Raw genomic sequence first — 14,911 nt, 5'->3', positions numbered from 1 at the left:
GTACTGTCTCCTCAACCACACCTTCAAAAATGCCTCCTGCAGTTCCTGAGCAGTAGAGGAGTCTCAGCACAGCAGCACTGTGCTTCCCTACTAACTTTACAGAAGTCACGTCTCCTCCTGCGTGTGGAGCATTGATCGGATCCACAGTGCCAAAAGTAACAGAAAGGTGCATGTAATGCTACACAACTATGTGCTCAGCTCAGTGTAATGCACTAAAGACTATTTTGCTCTATTTTCCCATCAGCTACAGATCTAGGGAACAGCGAGAAAGCCACAACTAAGGACATGGAGCCTCATTATGTTCTTGTGCAAAAGTCTTCCTAGGCAGTAAGTGAGAAAGGAAAACCAACACAGATGGAGAAAACAGACCTGTTTCTCATCTAAGCTAGGATATAGGGACCTTTTATATCAGAGATACATTTAATGGCTGGGGCACTGGCAATAGATTACTACTTCGTTGCTATCAGCTCCCCGATAACAAAATTAAATAGGTTTTGCTGGATTTTCAAGCTATTTACATGAAAACCTCTCTCCTAGTTGACTCCAGATTTGTGTTGTGAAAATGGGAAAATAACACTCATTGAGTACTCTCCCATGCCTCCTCTAAGGCACCTCAACCAGAGGTAGCCTGGTAATGGTACATACCATCTACTGCCCATCTCGGGTGATGCCATACAAAAGTCATATGGGCTATAAAAAAAGTTGCCATTTGAGAAGGAGATAATTGGATGTGAATCTCAAGTATGAGGACTTTTCATGTGAAATTTATGTACTGTGAGTCAGTAGTATGCAAATCCAAAGCAACTTCAACAAGTTGACCCAGTTGTTCCTGGTTCACCTCACCAGAAAGAGTAAAAACCTGGACAAGTGATTCTGTCCTCTGCAGAGAGCCAGGCCAGGTTCGCGGGGAGAGTTGGTGTCCTCCTACTGCAGTTGATGTCAATGGAAAAAATGGCACATTCATGCATACAAGATCTTCCTTAGGTTCTACAGCAACTTTCATGCAACATCCATAATATTAAGATTAATTCAGCAAGTGAAAGACTGATTTCGAACTAAACTCTGCATTTTTTTCATTGGATACTTATATGAATTTCTATTCTGCTACATGTCATGCCTGTCTCTTCAAGACTCTTCTACTAATCACAGCACTGCAGTTATAGCATGCAATGCTCTCTAGCACCATGCATAAAATCCATTCTATTAGACAGTTATAGATGTAGGCAAATCAGATTACTACATTGAGCAGTTTACTCAACACACTTATCAAAATAACATTAATCCACATTAAATTTATGTCAGATAATTTTCTAATTCCATGTTATTTCAGTGTACTGTTCAATATTTAAGTGTGGAACATGGGGTTGAATTTTTTTCAGTGTTTCCTAAACCTATGTGCAGAGTTAATTTAATCAGCATCCTCGATATTAAAATACTATGCCAAGTATCTTTTACATTCTTTAGTACTGTCCCCCCCTTCTTTTTTTATTTATATTGCTATCCTGAATTGCTCACAGGTCTGTTTTAACCTTAAAGCTGACTCAAAAAAAACGCTGGTACTTTGGAAATCACATTAATTTTGTCTCATCTCAGTACCTTCCAGAACTAAATTTGCTTCATTTATAAGCTATTATTTCCTAGCTTTGTAAAACAGCCTGAAATGCAACAACTGTTGGGTTTGGTTTTTGGTTGTTCTTTTTTTTTCTCCTGGCTTTAACAGTACCAAATTCAAAGTACTGTGGTCTTGGAACACAGTTACCATTCTTCTGCTAATGGACTAGCTAGCATGCAAGCTATATTATGCCAATGCTGTACATATTGAATGTAGAGCAGCAAATGCAATAAAGCAAGAGCAAAAGTAATAAAGACTTATTTGCTATTAAAATAATTTACTGATGGTATAATGCACTAAAGCACGTATATAGACTTCTCTGCTAAGTAAGAGGATGCCATTTTGCATATTCACCTGCAGCTAAAGTTGGATAAGATTTTCAAACATGAGCTGGCAGATGCCATCTGCCTGGATTTATCCAAACCACATTTGTTTGGGATAGTTTTGGATGGAGCCATAATTTGCATGGATACCCTCTGCTTTCAAAACACCTTAACCTTGCTTCCAAGTCCGTATATTGTTTCAGCATCACCTTAATTAACTGTTTCTTTACTGATACCAGAACAACAACAAAAGCTTCAAGCCACAAGCCAGCACTTACCAACAGTGAAGTTTTTTTTACGAAGCATAATGTTACTCCGTAACTGGGGAATTTCTTCTTCCAAACTAGCCCAGAGTGGTTTAACCAGAAAGGAAAAGCCCAGTGACTGAATTCAGACATGAAAATTTTGCACTTTTCTTTTTTCTTTGCAGATGAATTAAATTTGGGGGGTGGCAGAGTAGGAGTCCCACCCTTGTGATGAAATTAGAGCCCTTTCAAACACTCTGAAGGTACAACCATGACACAGGTATCAGATTCTGGACACAATTGCTTTAAAAGTTTTTTCTTTTGGGAAACACGCATGTTTGATTTAATTTTAATAGTTATTTCATCAAATCTTTTCCTGCTCCTCTAAATCTAGATTAGAAAACACACAATGTATGTGGATCTCACTAAAACGGTGACGGAGCATCTAGCTCAAAACAAGCATCACCTGCATTTTACCAGCCACTGGACATCAAGTAAGATGACCCATTTTATGGTAGTCTTTAAGTGATGGCTGGGGAACGTTCCTGCCCTAGGGGGAAAACAAAACACTTCAACAAAGCGGGCGTTAGAAGAAATAACCATCCTCTGGATTACATTTTGGAAACTGAGCACATGTCCATTGTGCATACAGATCATAAATGTCCTACACCTGAAACCTGCAGGCCAGGATTGCAGAAGTGTATTACCTGACTTCAACAGCTTTTTCAGAGCCCCTTTGTGTTTTCTTAGAATGAAAATGTTGCAGAGTCACAGTATAAAACCCTTCAAGACTACCAACAACTACATGAGCTGAAAACACTTTTTGAAATCTGAAGGTGGACCTTCTAAGCTTAGCAAGAGCACTCATAAATAAGTTATAAAAATAGAAGCGTCTTAATAGGGCTAATTAAATAATCTGACTTGTTAAGCTAGTTGATAGTATTCATATAGGCTGATGCTCTGTCCTGAACAGCCCTCTTAAGTAATCAGAAAAAGGGAGCGGATCATAGCCAAGTGCTAGCGCGCGCTCCTGTCCCCTTACTGAGCTTAAGGAATATCTCTCTATCTATAGACACAGCCATGGAAGGTTTAATTGTTCAAAAGCAAGGGACTACACAATGTTCTTTAATCACTAGCTGTGAGAAAATAATTTACAAAAGGATAAAATTACGCATATATTATGCATAATTTAACTTTTAATTTATGCACAATATTTAAATAATTATTTAGATCAGAAATGCACATCAGATTTATGCAATACTGATTTCCTCCAGTGGTCTTAGTCCATTATAAATGCCTACTAGGCAACCAGCTTTCCACAGGAAAACAGGTGTTTTTCTGGGGGTGGGGGGATTGTTTTGTTTAGTTTGGGGTTTTTTTCTTGTCTCTTTTTTTTAATTAAGAAGCATAAATAATTTCACTGCAGATCTTTCAGTTTTTATTGGATACAAAAGTGAATTGGTTGACGAATTTAAGTGAATGCCTATCTCGTATCAACACACGTTTAAGGCAGGTGCTGGGGGGGTAGAAGATCTCCCCACAAACTTTCCCATCTCTCCTCACAATAACACTGTCCAGGATTTTAACTTGAAGTCTTGCTTTAATTGCAAGAAATGCAGTAGGGTAATGAGATCAATTTTCACCACTGTAAGATCCTATTCAATATTTGGGACTTTCTAATTTTGAGATGCACACGAGCAGCTGTATTTACAGATGCAGTTATGGACCAGAAGCAGAAATCTTTCAGGCTGGGTAACACACAGCAGGCCACATCAAATCTAAGCCTTCATGCAACTCTGAACCTGCTATATTAACATCGTTTCCTAAATGACTAGAACAAGCATTAGCAGCTCAGAGTAAGAGAAAGCATCCTTACCTCACATGTTATCTTAGACTACCGCTCTGTATGTGTGAAGTGGAGTTAATTTGGCTTCCTTAAACTTAAATGTTATTTTTCCATGGATTCAATGGTAAAGTAAATACATTTTTTATAAAAGGTAAACCCTTCTACCCAGGAATACTGATATTCTGACAAAGCAGAGGATTTAAGAAGTCGCATTATAACTCTTACCCCAGAAGTACATGCAAAACCCAAGCCTGTATAAACCCTATGCAATTTTTGATTGCAGGTATTATATGCTCATCCTCTATTTAAGCTACATTAATCAGAAACAAAAGTTATTTGCACTGCACTCCTCTAGTAGGATATAAACTAGAAACTCAGTCTATTTTCACTTTCTACACACTTTGAATAGTGTAAGAATGTGGAGAACTACAGAATCTGTGGGTTTTTGCTTGTTTACCTGGTTTCAATGATCTTCCCAAGAAATGTTGAAGATGCTTATTTTTGAAGCCTGACAGAATACTTCACTGCCCATGAAGGAACATGAGATCATTAACAGAAAGCAAGCCATTTACGAGCAAAGTGCTAACCCAGCAAGTAAACATAATTTTAGGGCATTAGCTGATAATGCAGAACCTCTGTGCCTGATGTCTTTAAAGCAATTATTTTACTCTAAGAACTCCTTAATGGCATGTTACCTACTTCATCCACTAAAAACCTTTTCATTTCTCCCCATCTTCTCAATACAGAAATGACATACACCAAAATAAGAACTAAGAAAAAAAACTCCACAGTATTCCCCGATCTTCGAAGTTGTTTTGGTCGCTGAAACTCAACACTTAGCGGCCAAAGTGAAAAGTCAGGTACAGGAGAAAACTGCTGGGGGAACTAAATTGCTGACCTCAAGCAATTTCCTTAGATAAAGGAGAAAAGGCAGCAATGAACTGTATGGAGGATACAAATGGCTCAAGTATGGCTGTCTCAGACCCCTCAGCTCTCAAGTTATGTATCTTGCTGCTTTTGACTACAGGAAATTTTTTGTCAGTACTTGAAGGGTCAAGATGGTTGAGCACTAGCAGGACCATAACTACCTCTAAGCTCTTCGTTCTATTCTTTTTCCTAACATTTCTACTACTGAAAATTGAATTATACTGAAAATAAGAATAACGATCTGGTTTATCATAGCTTATTTGTGTCAGTAAGTGCACAGGTCTTTCTCATTATCTGCTGGCCTAGGAACCCAGTGGATGACAGGGCTGCACTGATCAGTGCGTTCCTTGGGTGCGGACAGAGGCATTAAGAGGATCCAAATGCACCCAGACAACAGTAACAAGGACTGGTTTTGTCCAAAAACATTTGCCCCAAATTTTTGGTTTGGTCCAAAAAATTTTGGTCTAAGCTCTGAAATCTGTTACTATCTTATGCTACACTTTAAAAACGAACAAACAAACAAACAAACCTAAAGAACAAGTGACATAGCTTTCAACAAGGATGATTTGACATAATGCCCAGTTTTTCCTGTAAAATAAGTTTTAAAGATTTGGTCTATTTGAATTCATACCCAATGTTAGCTATCATGAGCACATTTTAATTAAGGCCTTCCCCCCCCTAGTATTTTTCAATACATATTCTGCACAAAAGTAAATGGCAGCTTGTACAGCACAGTTCGTCAACATCTTCCCATTTTCCCTGAGTTATCAACTGGCTTTTTTAACATTTGTATCATTTTAGCCATTAAATATTAAAAGCACAAAAAGTGGTTTGTCAATTTAGTTTTTTAGGGTGTTAGAGATGGGAGAGGGAAAGGAAGGAGAGACATTACACTAGGATGCTAATTAGGGAAAAAATGTGCTACAATATGCTGCAGGTAGATTCCTTGTTTTACTCATCAGAAGAAAAAAAACCCCACAACTTTCACAAACCCAGCTATATTGACAAAAGGACCTATGGAGCTGGTCATGCAAGAAACGCATCTTCTTCCCAAAGCAACTGCGTCGCGTTGGGAAGGGAGAAGGGAGTCTCTTTCTTTGATACTGGTTTGAAGGTGATACTCTGTGTCCTGTGAAGGAGCACCCTGCTGATATGGTAAGTATAGGCTTGATTGTCTTAATGTCCACTTCAAACTCAGTACTTGTGTTGCTGCAAAACTAGAGGGCAAGCACCCCAGCGTATAGTTTCAGAGACTTCAAAAACCCCCAAAACAAATCAAAAAAACAACCAACCCTTCAAAATCCTCAAAAAGCACCTATCAAAGTGATTTCGATCCAGTACAAAGTCAAAGAATGTAAACTCTTCTAATCCCACTCTTTCAGCTCCTCCAGGCTCCAGCCACTGTTGCCAGGGCCCAGCTGACAACTCCTCCAAATGACAGGAGCCCCGCAGCTCAGTGGTGCCTCGCCACACGGCTCTTCAGCCATTTGTGACCTGACAGCTGTTGGCTTTGGGTTTACACACTGCAAAAACAACTCAAGAGGTGAATAGCGTGAACGGCAACCCGTTCAGGTCTGGGAGGTTTTATTACAATGACTTCAGCTCTAGGCAACCTGCCGTCATCAGCACATTTTTGACAGGTATTTTATTTTTCCTCTACAGAACACCTAACACTACTGAAAGCACTCACTGCCACATTAAATACTGCTGCTTTATTAAAAAAAAAAAATATTAAAAATTACCTATTGTTCTCCTCCTGCAATAAAGACTAACTTTATCCTTCAGTATAATCCCTCCAAATCAATTAGAATGCATTTAGTGGGTTGAAAGGATACTAGTGAAGTATTAACAAAAGCCTGGTTTGGATTATGAAAAACTTCTGCAGCAATTGGCTGATGCAGAGATTTCAGTGGCAAAATACTTCCAAGAGAAGCAAAATAAATCTAGCTCTTAAAAATATTTCTTATTCTGTTTTGCTTACTAGCTCTAGCAAGGTATTAGGTCAATTCCCCACATCACCAACCTCTTTCTAAAGTTTGCAAGTCAATCTGGGAATAAAATGTGTAGTGTCTCAGAGTCATTCATAGAAATCTCTACAGTACTGCCATAAACTGGTGCTTAAAGACAATAAATAGGTAATTGTCTTAAAACAGAAGCAGCTCATGTCTGGGTATGCTCAGGTCCATCACCATCGACTGATGAACCCATCTAGGACATGCTCGAGCTCTTCCTGGAATGAAACAGCATTCCTGAAGATAGGGAAATAACCATGCTAGGCGTCAACAGGTGTTGGAGACCTGCCAAGGCATTTGTTCATATGTCTCACAACCTGCTAAAATGCCGGTATGGAAGGGGAAAATATTTTTTCCCCTGCCCAGAAGCAGCTCCAGCAGATGGTGATACCTGTGCTAGGTCTGGTCAATGGACAGCCACACTTCCTCCTTCCTTTGAAAAAAAAAATAAATTAGGATGAACTTTCATCTGACAAACAAGCCAGGATCACATTTTCTACTGCTTTTGCGTTTGTAGGAAGCTGCCTCTGACGTCTCACCCTGGGGCTTGATCGGACAAGGAAGAAAAAGTAGAGAATTTTAAAGACACTGGCAAGTGTCTAGTCTTTCAAAATGTCATCGCTAATCTTCACATCATCCAGCCTGCTCAGCAATCAAGATAGAAGAACTGTGCAAGTGCAAATTAGCATCACTTAGGTCCTGAAAACAAATAAAAAGAGGATACAGAATAAGTATGCCCACAAGCAACATCAAATTTATTCTCCATGATGAGGGATTAGTGAAGTTTGCTTCACCTCACACAAAAAACCCCAAACAAACATGAAGATATCTCCATGATATTTACCACTTGGCTGGGCAGCTTAGTGCTATATTAAAAGGACCACAGGCTCAATGGCAGTGAGAACAGGAAGGCAAGGAGTGGTCCTCAGCTCCTCCAATTTTTAGACACCACCAAGATAGAAAACCCAACTCCTACAAGACTTAATTGTATTTTTTTCTTTTGGGACTGTTAACAGAAAAATTAAGAGGAGCACCAACGTTATTTTAGGGCATTATGCATCCCAATGACCTAATACAAGTAAATGGTATGAATTTATGGAACATCACCTGTTCAGGTACAGGACAGACAACAAAAGAGCAGCTCTGTCATCAATCCCAAGATACTACATGCCAACCTGAAGCATCTCTCTCTTTTGAAAGAGGACAGCACTGTGAGCCTGCAGATGAGTGGCCTCAGCACAGGACTCAAGAGAGCACTTGAAAAACCGTCAGCATTTCCTTGAACCACTGAAGCACAACAGTGAGGCGGATGATTGATACGTGGGCGCTAGGAAGTTGTCCAAGACCTTTAAACTCTTATTCTCCTGAGAGCTAACCCAGATTTGACTATTTCTCTAATGGTAAAATAATCGCTTGCTACTTAATACCTGTGATACGTGATTACATGCTGATGATGCAGGTTCCTTGAACATTGCAAAGTGCTGGGGGGTTTGTTGTTAAATTGAGAGTTTTGAAGGAGTAATCATTGTAGCTGCCTAGAAAAAAATCCATGCCCTATATGGTGGAAGGTAATAATGATAATCGCAGGTGTTTTGTATCAGAATAAAACTGGCAGGAAATTAAAAGAAGAAAAAAAAAAAACAAAACCAAAAACACAGTCCTGCCCCCCACAGTGACCAACTTTCATATTCCAACTTGATTTTAAAAACCTGGAAGTATTCTGTGTCCAGGAAAATCTTTTTTAAAAGTATGCTTGATAGGGCCTTTTTATAATATTCTTTCTTCACTAATGAATTTTAAAAGTTCTTGTACTCCTCTTGAAAGAGACCTTATAACTTCACAGTAATTCTTAGCTCAACTATAGCAGCAATAGAAGCAAATCAGCACAATACGCCAGAGGAACGTAAAATGTACTATCCAGATATGAAAACAGCTATAAAATACTGAAATCCATACAAGTACGTATCAGGTCGAATGTGTAAAACTGCAAAATTTGTGATACTTGCTTCTCCATTCAAGAACGCTCTTCAGACGACACTTACCCTGAACTCTCAAAAACATGTATTATGCACAGCCATAGTGCAAATGAGAAAATTAGGGCTCTAAATCCATCTTTTCTCAATTTTCTTCACAAGTATAATGTATAATAGTAATTAATTTTTCTCTTTAAATGAAATTTCATCAGTCATTATTCTTTCAAATAAAGATACAAACATATGGTCAGATATTCTTCTGTATACAGCAACATCATTCTTACAGTAAAATTAATAGCTCTTAAGCAGTTTTTGCTAAGTAGCCAAAATCCTAAAGTAAAGATGGAGCAAATTACAATACTAATACTAATTTATTAAGCTACTTTCAAATGTGTTCAGCTTCCCCTTTTCTTTGTTTGCAGCCGTACAGGACCATTTGATAAAGCAAAATTGCAGATGTTCAACCCTTTGTTTACTAACATAACGGTGGCTGAAAACGAAATGGACGTGACAGCACAAGGGCTACCTCGTCTTACCAGGAGTAACACTGTGCTGGAGTGGTTGCTGCTGGAGGAAATTAAATAGTAGAAACTCTGAAAGATGACATTACTGGGGTGCTCTGCAATCCAGACAAGCAAAAAGGCAGGAGCAAGAGCCTTGGAGAGACACTATCACCTCCCTTCTATGAAGCACTACTTTGTCATCTGGGTTATGCAGTATGTTTTCTTATACCTGCCATCCACACCAAGATGTGGGCACATTACACCGAGTCAAATATACTGACCACTCTTGGTATAAGCCAAGCCTGCCACATTTATATCCCTCCGCACTAATTCTGCTGCCTTTTGAGGCGGTGATAAACCTCACATGGCTCTGCTGCAAGGAGAGGTTCATCACAGCCAAGCACTTCTGAACATAGTGTGGGTTCACAAGACAAATAAAAGCTCTCAACTGTTACTCGCAGGTTGTCCTGTAAAATTCTCTCATTATGGGTACACCTATCTCACAGCAACTTCCTTTTTTTAAATTTTCCTAAAGAGGTGCTTTTGAAGGCAAACACCACAACATTTGGTCTTTGGGACTGCATTTTAAATAACAAAAGCTAAAAGGCTCTGATTAATCAAAGCAATTATTTTTTTCTACCAGGAGATCAACTGTTTCACACACCTACTGCTGGAAAAAAAAAAGAACAAATCCAGGCAATATTTTCTATTCCCCACTCCTACTCTAAGAAACATGTGTGAAATTTATAACCACAGTATAAAAGCTCATTAATACTATATGCTGACCTATATAAAAAAAGGGTTATTGGCTTAACACAATAGGAGACACTCTCATGCAAAACAGGCAAGTAAAGGAGAGAACCGCTCAAGATAAGCTATCTCTCCACATACACTAGCTCAAAGGATGAGATCATTAAATGACAGTATTAAAAGTGGCCAACATTTTTCACCTCCTCTGCTCATTTAAAAACTAGTTTAAAACAGCAGAATAAAAGTCCAGCGAACACCCCAGTACATTTTAAAAGGTAATTCTCTCTCAAAGGGCCGATAGCAAGCAGGAAGTGGGAGAAAGGTTTCTTTTAGTTGAGCTAATCTGACAGACTGGCACCTACTCTGAGGTGTCAGAAGAAGCCTGGCACGTCCACGCAACCATCAAGAGCAACAGTAAATGCTTCAGGAAGACAGGACTGCCTATGTGTTATGTTTGCTTTTTAAATACTTTCCCTCTAGCAGCTTTACTCTTTCTTTTTAAAGAAATCCTTTAAAGCAAGCTCCCCAATCAACATGCTCTGAAGACAGTTACTTCCAACGCTTGACCGTGGGGTTTCCAAGACTAGTTAATGCTCAACGCACCATGCCCATGGGGCGGCACCAAATGGGGTGAGAAAGAACCTGCCTGCCAGCTTAAGTGTATTCCATATTTACACTCGATGCCTCCTCCTAAAACCATCCTTTAGCCTAAATAACTGTGTTTTGGTTTGGTTTTTTTCTTCCATATATATATATGGAGAACAATCCTATCTCCACTCCGGTTTTGTTTTTCTAGGCTGAAGCCAAGTTCTTCCAGGCTACTCATAAAAAGGCTGGCCAATCCTTCCACTATCATCCTAATTACCCTTCCTTGACCTATGGCAGTTTAAACTCATCTTCCTAAATACAAGTAGGACACCTTCATTCTTTGCTGCTCCCAAATGATGAGGCTGAGCTTATAGAAGAAATTAATGTCATCCGTCCTTAAGAACATGACATTCTCCTGAAACCAATTAACAGCAGAGGAAAGTGGTTCTTCTCACATAATAATCCAGTCCTCCTCTGCCTTGCCAATGTCTCTCTGCTTTGGAGTTGGCAAATTTATTTAGCATGCTTCTAATTCTTCTGTAAAGGCTGCTAATGAAAATATTAAATAAGGCATGATTTGATCCTTGAGGAACTCCAGCAGTAAGTTCGTACACTCAGCAGAACGATAAAAACAAACTCGCAGCAGTACAAGGTTATGAAGAATGACAGCGTTGAAAGACTTCAGTTTTTAAAGGTATTTTAACCACCTTAAAAAACCTTCTTGCAGAATACAGGGTTACCATGCCGCAATCAAATTATGCCCAATTATCTCAAGTATTTTGAGCATTTGTGCCAGCCACCCACCCTGAAGAAAAACAGAAACTGAAATAAGATTGACACACACAGATGCAGCAAGACCAGCAACTACTTTTATTCAAACTAAACCGAAAACAAGGCCATCATCATCTTCTAGTTCTCCCGAGAGGTCCCAATCATCCACGTGAAGATGCTTTTTAAGCAACACAAAACAGCTTGCAAAGCACAGATCCCCTATGATACTGCAATTAACTCATTTCCTATACTGAAATCTCTTATACAGTGAACAGCATTTTAATTAATTCTTTAAATACATATTCCTCCAATAGGTTGAACCTTAATTAAAAGTGCCTGATAGCATCTTCTTATCTGGTTACAGATGCATTTTTTTATATATTTGCAGTGATGATATAGAAACCACATAAAAAGGGATACATACTTAATTTTACTTTTTTTTTGCTTCAGAATAACACCAAGAAAATTAACTCAATCTGCAATTACACTCATAGAATCTGTCTCTTGTTTCTGTCTCTTCTATTTTTGCTTTGTTTCAAACACAAATTTTACAAAACTGTTTTGGACTTTGCCCTGGGCACATCCCTGACCACCAGAGATTTACTGATGCTTAATCTCCTATTTCATTAGTTATTGCTTAATTAGAACCCCATTTGAAAGAAGTTGAATAAAAATGGAGCATTTAATTATCCTGAGACATGAAAGAGGCAAAAAGTTCTTTGTAATCCAAGCTGCTCTTCAGCAAGTTTTTATCGTGTTTATCACAGACATCATACATGACTTTACCTTCTATCTGTATTTCAGCTCTTCATCTCCTGATGCAGCTCTTCAGTCAGCACATCTGCCACTACTCCTACATTCATCTTCACACAACTTTCCTGGCATCAAGGAATACCACAATCCCGCTGTTGGGAGACAGGTTCACGCAGTCCATGAACACCACCACCAGACACTTCCCAGGCCCCACCTCATGCTTTATCTTACTTTTAAACCAAAAGACCAGCACAGCAGCCACAGGAAAAGCTCCAGCAATACCTTCTAGTCGTGTAGAGTACGCCCAGGAATCCGTTTTAAACCCACCAGAGTTTCTTACAGCTCTAAAGCAAGCAGGGCTTCTCCAGTACTTCCAGTACTAGCACTACCCTTAAATACTGATCAAAAATAAAAAAAAAGGTTTACCTTGATTCACTCTTCTCAACTGCAGCCTTTTCTCTTTATAGCCACCTAATTAACAAAACCAGTAAGTTTACAATGCAAGCACAGAATAACCACGTGTATTGGCTTTGTGTGGCAAGGTTTTGGTAGCGGGGGGGGTTACAGGGGTGGCTTCTGTAAGAAGCTGCCGGAAGCTGCCCCTGTGTACGACAGAGCCAATACCAGCCGGCTCTAAGACAGACCCAACGCCAGCCAAGGCCAAGCCAAGCAGCGATAGCGGTAGTGCCTCTGTGATAACATATTTAAGAAGGAAAAAATGTTGCTGGGACAGACAGAAACGGCAGCCGGAGAGAAAAGTGAGAACATGTAAGAGAAACAACCCTGCAGACACCAAGGTCAGTGAAGAAAGAGGGGGAGGAGACGCTCCAGGCACCGGAGCACAGATTCCCCTGCAGCCCATGGGGAAGACCCTGGTGAGGCAGGCTGTCCCCCTGCAGCCCATGGAGGTCCACAGTGGAGCAGATATCCACCTGCAGCCCAGGGAGGACCCCACGCCAGAGCAGGTGGGTGACCAAAGGAGGCTGTGACCCCGTGGGGAGCCCACGCTGGAGCAGGTTCCTGGCAGGACCTGCGGATCTGTGGAGAGAGGAGCCCACGGAGCAGGTTTTCTGGCAGGACTTGTGACCCCGTGGGGGACCCACACTGGAGCAGTGTGTTCCTGAAGGACTGCACGCCATGGAAAGGACCCATGCTGGAGCAGTTCGTGAAGAACTGCAGCCTGTGGGAAGGACCCACATTGGAGAAGTTCGTGGAGAACTGTCTCCTGTGGGAGGGACCCCACGCTGGAGCAGGGGAAGAGTGTGAGGAGTCCTGCCCCAGAAGAGGATGAAGCGGCAGAGCCAACACGTGATGAACTGACTGTAAACCCCATTCCCTGTCCCCCTGTGCCGCTGGGGGGTTAGGTAGAGAATCCGGGAGTGAAGTTATGCCCAGGAAGAAGGGAGGGGTGGAGGGAAGGTGTTCTGAGATTTGGTTTTATTTCTCATTACCCTACTCTTGTTGACTGGTAACAAATTGAGTTAATTCTCCCCAAGCTGAGTCTGTTTTGCCCATGACAGTAATTGGTGAGTGATCTCTCCTGTCCTTATCTTGACCCACGAACCCTTTGTTATATTTTCTCTCCCCTGCCCAGCTGAGGAGGGGGGAGTGATAGAACAGCTTTGGTGGGCACCTGGCGTCCAGCCAGGGTCAAGCCACCACACCAAGTTTACCTATTCCATGCACAACTGAATACAGAATCATTTCAGTGCTTCCCCACTATCCTGGGTTCAGCTGGGATAGAGTTAATTTTTACAGGAACCTGGGAGGTGGGGGGCATAGCCGGGGCAGCTGACCTGAACTAGCCAAGGAGCTATTCCATACCATGTGACATCATGCTCAGTATACATATAGGGAGCGGGCCGGGGGGTGGTCTCTTCTTTCGGTGGGGGAAGTGGCGGAGCGTTGGGTCCCAGGTGGTGAGCAGTTGCACTGTGTATCACTCTTGTTGTATACTCGTTCATTAGTACCGTTGTTGTTGTTGTTGTAATTCCTTTGTGTTGTCCCAGTAAACTGCCTTTATCTCAACCCTCAAGGTTCCAGGTTTTTTTCCTTTCCTCTCCTCCATCTTCCCCCTATCCCACTGGAGGGGGGTGGGAGGAGTGAGCGAGCGGCCGCGTGGTTCTTTGTTACCGGCTGGGCTGAAACCACGACACCCACCATCCTTGTTCAGGAGTTGTTTATGCACAAATGCGAAATTACGTGCTGTTTTCAGGCTTGGGCATCTGAGTATAATTTTGGCTTCCCAATAAATAACAAAATGTGCTCAAAACCAGCAATTTACTTGAGAAGCATTCACAAATTTCAGTCATGTCTGAAACCATTGTCTGAAAGGCTTATTTGTGAATTGTGAATTAAAGTGTTACTGCTCTATATTATGCAAATAGCTGAATTCTAGCATTGTAACAGAAGCAATGAGCTTGTTATCCTGTCAGTCCTGCAAACAGACACCTTCTTAGTGCACGATTTCCAGAAGTGCTTGCGTGTTGCTTTAACTATACTAGTTTTGATATTAATGAAGGATTTAACACTGACTTAAATGAGATTCACCCAACAATGAGCACTTCTAAAAAGCCAACCATTTATCTGTTAACTTGGTATACCAACA

At 40.6% G+C, this 14,911-nt stretch overlaps 1 protein-coding gene across 4 annotated transcripts in view; it reads right to left on the bottom strand.

Annotated features, from left to right (window-relative positions):
• Positions 1-14,911, bottom strand: part of MACROD2 (mono-ADP ribosylhydrolase 2) — a 910,189-nt gene that overhangs the window by 806,225 nt on the left and 89,053 nt on the right. The gene's annotated exons all lie outside the window — the stretch shown is intronic.

This window comes from Buteo buteo, chromosome 9 (genome assembly GCF_964188355.1).
Source record: "Buteo buteo chromosome 9, bButBut1.hap1.1, whole genome shotgun sequence".
Taxonomy (NCBI): domain Eukaryota; kingdom Metazoa; phylum Chordata; class Aves; order Accipitriformes; family Accipitridae; genus Buteo; species Buteo buteo.
Note: the sequence above shows the minus strand (reverse complement) of the source record. Positions and strands in the feature narration are given on the sequence as shown.